The sequence below is a fragment of the Triplophysa rosa genome, unplaced genomic scaffold, assembly GCF_024868665.1.
Source record: "Triplophysa rosa unplaced genomic scaffold, Trosa_1v2 scaffold239_ERROPOS46363, whole genome shotgun sequence".
Taxonomy (NCBI): Eukaryota; Metazoa; Chordata; class Actinopteri; order Cypriniformes; family Nemacheilidae; genus Triplophysa; species Triplophysa rosa.
In genome coordinates this window covers 33,393-39,787 of record NW_026634255.1, presented here as the reverse complement: position 1 = coordinate 39,787, position 6,395 = coordinate 33,393, and the positions used below count along the sequence as shown (strand labels likewise).

General features: G+C 43.9%; 1 long non-coding RNA gene across 1 annotated transcript; it reads left to right on the top strand.

Moving 5' to 3' along the window:
- The first annotated feature begins 2,207 nt into the window (after nt 1-2,207).
- On the top strand, nt 2,208-5,520 carry LOC130550119 (uncharacterized). Its single transcript, XR_008962345.1, has 3 exons — nt 2,208-2,243; nt 5,203-5,335; nt 5,417-5,520. It is a non-coding gene; the product is annotated as an uncharacterized LOC130550119 (long non-coding RNA).
- Nucleotides 5,521-6,395: the final 875 nt, after the last annotated feature.

Here is a 6,395-nt window from a genome sequence, read left to right as displayed (position 1 = left end):
TGCTTCTCTACATTCAGCTTTAATAAAAATCCCAAGAAAAGTCACATAGCTACCTTTTATAAGGGCCTCGTTGCACACTCATTTCACTGGAAATCTTCACACGTCTTCACATACTTGTGCAAAAATTAAATATGTAAATAATTGCACTATACTACATCACTATATATATTAGTACAATATTACCACGCACGCACGCACGCACACACACACACACACACACACACACAGCTGAGCCTGCACCTTACTTTATGGGCATTACTTTGCGCATGCGCAGACCTTGTTTAGACCGCAGCGAAGCCGGTGATATGACAAGACAGCCCAGTGGAAGAAACTCAACCGAAGAGCAGTGACAATATGTAAGTAACATTATTACCAATATTTCAAACTATATATGAATATTTTTGTGAAAACTAGCAAAAAGGAAAATTTTTGGTCTGCTTTTATAAGCTTTACTCTTCGGAATGTTACTAGCCCGTTAGCAGTACCGTTATCTGTTCTCTTTATAAAAGAATAACGGATGTAATTATTGCCAGTTACTTACACAATACGTAGAAATGGTGTCTATTCGTTTCGTATACGTTTTTACAGTTTTTTTAACAGTTAGTTAGTCGGGACTTATGAGTTTAGCGTTTCGTGAGGCAGAATGGCGGTAAGCGCGCGCCGGTACTGTTGTCATGACAACAGATAACGGTTGATGGTTATTATGAAGGGAATAAGACATTCCAACACGTCTGTATGGGCGATAGGTCGATAACGATTATTTTACTGTGCATTTTTACACGATATCGATAAAATGGGCCCACCCGGAGAAAACTTAACTGAAGCCGAAAAGCTGAGAGATAAACATGATAGTTGACAGTGACACTTCATACGACCTGCTATACGGTATATTAGTAGTATGTATTAACTTCAGAAGCTTTAGTGGTTTTCTGGTTTGCCATGTCTTCGCAAATACAGTTTAGCCTAAATAAAAGGTCTTAAGTCTGAATGACAGTCTATGCTCTTCAATCAATGGATTAGGCAGTCTAAAGACCACTGGGAAATAGTGACAGCTTCTTATTGAATAGTAATGTCACTTTAGTTAAAAGCATAATGACTAGTTTAAAATGTTGTACTTTAAACTCAAACTTAAACTATACATTTAAAACAAATGTTTTAACCAGTGCATGATTCTTGTTTTTTCCATTTATTATTTTGATAATTCTTAAATACGTACTTAAATGTGTCAGAGCCTTTGCCACCAACTTTTCTTTTTTGTTTTGGTTATAACCTTTTTGATATTAAAGATTCTTGCTGTTTTCTCCAGGCTTCAGTCACTGTCTTGAAACTCTCTGCTGGCAGCATTGTTATAATTTATATGTTGTGCTGAATGAGAAACAACCTGCTCTTTGCATGTCTCTTCACAGAAAAAACAAGCGTGGACTACGTTGACATATAAGAACAATTCAGGCACATAGCCAGCATTGTGAGAACCACAGACCGGTCACAAGAAACTGCAAAATAAGTCATTATTAATAGTATTTTGATAAAATATATCTAATTGTATAATATTATGAAAAATCTTAATGTCTGGTTGTCTGAATATTGACCATGCCTATGAATTATTATTTTTTTCCCTTATTTAGAAAATGAAGTTCATGTTGATCCAGTGGATTGAAGATCCCCCAACATGGGATGTACTTCCTGTAGACAAAATTGTAAACGGCCGCTGTGAAATTGGGGGTATATGCGATGTGTCTTACAATGAAGAATCCAGCCCAGCAAAAATTTTAAACATTGGTAAGTTTTTATAATATGTCTGTATGCATTGCTGTGATAAAATTGATGATATACATGTTGTGGTTATCACTATTTAATCAAATCAGGAATTAGATCTGCCATGATGAAGCAGCTTTACTGTGTAGAAAGAGATAGCCAGGCCAGAAACAGACCACAGCAAGATGAAGAAGTAGGGCGAGGACAGCGCAAGAAATATCGTAGGATACTGTCTGATTTAGAGAGCAGTGAGGAACTTCAGGTATGTTACGATGTTGCTGTTTGTGGTGGGAAAAATTCAGATGAACCAATGCTATGTATGCTGGGAGTCATGGTTGGGTTTTGTACTATACTGTCTTGACCCAGCATGCATTTTTTTATATCAGTCTTTTTAATCTTTAATCTAGTCTGTTGAAAAGCAAGTGTCTGCAAAGAATATCCACGCGATAAGAGCCAGAACCTTTCTAGAGCAGTATAAGGCAGACAAAGTAAGAATTTCAAAAACATGTCACACATTGATGGTCACGACTCAATTTCCTACTCCAAATAAAGCAAACTCATTGTTTATTATTTACTAGATTTGTGCATCAGGCCTTTGGTAAAATCTGTGTTTTTATAGAGCTGCTTTAACATTCCTATGTTTTTTGTTTGAAATGATATTTGAGTAAGTAAATGTTGATAACATTTTTTTTTTAAGTAAGCCTTTGTCACGGGCGTGCGAAGACAGAACCCAAATGCAGGCAGCAGTACGGGTAACACAAAAGATTTTAATAAATGTAAACACAACAAAAAACCCACGATGGGGAAAACTGTACAAAACACGAAAACAAACTAAAATACTTCCCGAACGGGGATAAAGTACTCACGAAGAATAAATCCAAATAATAAGTCCAACAAGAAAATAGCCCAGGGGAAACACGTAATCCACACGACACGAACACAATAGAACAATATGAACCGACAAAAACTAGAGACTGAGGGGAACATTAAATAGGGAAAAACTCACAGAGGATAATTACAGAGACGAGGGACAGGTGACGAGGATAAAACAATCATGGAAAGAATCAGGGAAACAGGAGGGCGGGGCTAGAGACGGACGGAGGACACGTGGCAAAAGTAAACAAAAGCCACGCGTCTCCACACAAAACACCCGCAGGACATGGTTCTTCACGACCCTGTCCATAGAGTTAAAGAACTCGAAAACAGGAAGGACAGAGTCCTGACAGAACCCCCGCCCCAAGAAGCGCCTCACATGGCGTTCCAAGGGAGAAACCTCCGTGGGACGAAACAGTAAAGCACACAGACAAACACCACAAAGACAACACAAACACAAACCAAAGGGAGCATAAGGGCAGCAATTAAAGGACTGGGGGTGTGCCAATAATAAACATGGGGGGGGGGTCTGGGAAGCTCGAATGAGATTGAATCGGCAGGTAAGGGAGAGTCCAAAAAGGGTTGGGACAAAGGGGGGACAGTCTTAGTCCTGAGTGGACGGCTGAGGAGACGCGGCTAACACCGTGGTTTGAGATTCGGTAGGGTCTACAGTCCTGGGGAAACTGCACGGCCGATGGCGGGTCGGATCAGGTGCTAGTGCGGGCTGGAACGGCTGCGAGCAGGCCGGTCTGAATTCTCCGGCTGAGAGGTGGGGCACGGCACTGAGTCCCAATCGGCTGAGATGCCGGCGTAGCGTCCAGCGAGGCTTCTGAGTCATCGGCTGGAAGGACCGCTGAATCTCCGGCAAGAGGCCGGCAAACGAGTCATACGCTGAAAGGCTAGGCCGGTGGGGCGTGAATGAGCTGACCGGTTTTAGGAAGGCCTAGGCCAGCTGAGATCATCCGGCTGAAGGCTCGGCAGAGTCCGGCTGAAGAGCCGGCTGGGCCGTTGCACCGTGAAGCGGAGATCCGCTGAAGGCCGGCAGAGTCCCGGCTGAAGCGCAGACCGGTGGAAGGCGACCCTGGCGGAAGGCGCTAAAGTCCCTGGACTCGGCGAAGGCCAGGCAGAGTCATCGGCTGAAGAGCCGGCTGCGTCACCGGCGGAGGCCGTGCGCCGCAAGACCGCTGGCCCGGCTGAGTGCCTATCACCGGCTGGAGAACCGGCAGCTGCGCCAGACTGGTCGCCGGCTGGACACCGGACGGAGACGTGTCACGGCGAGACCGCAGCGCGACTGCGCGACCGAACCGAGACCTGCGCCTGCAGAATGTTAGCACGGCGAGTCTGTTACCCTGGTCCCTGCTCAGGCTGGAACCGGCAGCTGGCGTTGCCCCGGGAACGACTGAAACACGCGCTCAGACTTTCTCTGGCCGGCTCACGTACCGTCAGAAAGCGTGGATGGCCCGACCAACTCCGCTACCAGGAGGCGTCAGAAGGAGAGTCCCATGACTCCCTCTGTCCGCGTTTACTCCGGCGACTAGCTGGAGATGGAGAGGTCGCGGAAGGTGCGGCGATGCCGAGGACCCCAAGCTGACAAGGCACGACCCTCTGAGATGGTGTCCAGCGGAGACGGGTAGCTGGGTTTGCCTGAGACCCTGGACCTCGTGTGACTCGAAGCGTGCTGCCACAACGACGTCGAAGTCCAGCGGTCTCAGCTTCCTCATCTCGCTGGTGATAGAGGGTCCCTGAGGCCGCGGTAATAACACTGCCAGTTCCTCCTCTCCGAAAATCCCATTCTCTGCGGCGCTGAGGAAATCCTCCAAGTAAACCTCGATATGGGCGTCTCCCTGGCGAATGTCGCCGGGGTGACGAGTCTGGCAGGACCGTCCAGTGTGGGTGTACATGCCTGCTGGGCTCTTTCTGTGGTCGGTTCATTCTGTCAGTCGGGCGTGCAGAGACAGAACCCAAATGCAGGCAGCATGACGGGGTAACTGAAAAAGATTTTATATGTAAACACAACAACAAACCCGATAAAACGTACAAACCAAACAACGTATACTCGCGGGTAACATATAAACGATAAATCAAAACTATAATCAAAAGAAAACATAGCTCCACGGGGCAAACAGAACGTAAACTATACCACAACACGAAACTACAAAGGCAGACAGGGGAACGGATACGAACAACACGGGAAATAACATGAACCGACAAAAACTAGAGACTGAGGGGAACATTAAATAGGGAAAAACTCACAGAGGATAATTACAGAGACGAGGGACAGGTGACGAGGATAAAACAATCAATGGAAAGATACGGGGAAACAAGAGAGCGGGGCTATGAGACAAGACCGGAGGACACGTGGCAAAAAGTAAACAAAAGCCACGCGTCTCCACACAAAACACCCGCAGGACATGGTTCTATCACGACCCTGTCCATAGAGTTAAAGAACTCGAAAACAGGAAGGACAGAGTCCTGACACCTTTAGCTGTGATATTTGTAATCAGTAAAAGTAAGACAACTTGTTTTAAGAACTATGTTATTAACTGTACTAATGACTTTTTTTTTAAATTATAGGAATCAAATAAAGATGCAGCAACATCAAAGACTGCAACATCAGGAAATGACAGTGAATTAAATGAGCAAATATTGGCAGAATTAAAAGAAATCAAAAGTGTTCTGGTAGAAACTTTAACACTTTTGAAAAATGGTAAGATTGTGTATTTATTAATTGCAGTTATTTCATTAAATGCAATTGCTTCTAGTGTTATAATAAGTTGTTTTGTTCTAGGATGCACTCCATTATTAACTGCACCAGTTACCAGTTCACTGGTAACTCCCCCTGAACCTGCTTCTGATTTACTTGCTCCAGAGTCTTCCCCTGTGGTACCTGCCCCAAGGTCCTGCCTACAACCTCTTCATGTAAAGGAGACTAGGAGCATTGGTGATTGCAAAAAGGTATAGTTTTAAATAATAATTAAAAAAATTAAAAAGCAATTTTTTTGTGTATGCATGGGTTTTGATGGCATAATTTCACATCAATCACTGCAGCAGACACCAGTGGATCATCCTATACACTGTCACCTAGTGGCAAACCGTTTTGTTTTTTCCTCCTAACAAAGCAGGGCTCGATAATAAGGACTGCCTTGACAACTCAGGACAGCTGTCAGAAATGTAACTTGTCCAAACAAGACAGGACTGTATCGTCACGAAAGTTAATCTGCACGTTTTTAAACCTTGCATATTTAAATATTCACAATATTCACAAAATGCGTGACTGAGTAAGAGCAGGCAGGTCACTAGACTGGGGACATTGAGGGATATGTGAATAATTTTCCACTTCTCCAGGCTCCCCAGAGAGAGGCCTCCAAAGCGGAAACAGCTGAGGTGGGGCCTTATGATACAATCTTGTTCAAAATTTGTTGTCATGGCTTAAGAGCAATAAAATCAATTCTGTTTGAGGTTGTCATAATTAATATATAAAAGGGTTAATTGTGGCTGACATGAAATAGTGCTTTCTACAGTGCCATCAATAACTTTGCTCTAGGGTGATTCTGACTCTCTGCTCATACTGTAGCTTTCATTATAACAAATCAAATATTATTAGGTGCACATTTTAACTGTTTTTGTTTCAATGTATGATCTCTTGTTTTCAGGTGAGAATTGGCCCTAACACATCCATCACTGCTGTCATGGCTCTGCTTCCTTAGTCATGGTTTTCTTGGTCCTGTAGCAGAGCCATGGCAAAGTCTTTGGTTATGTGTGGAGAG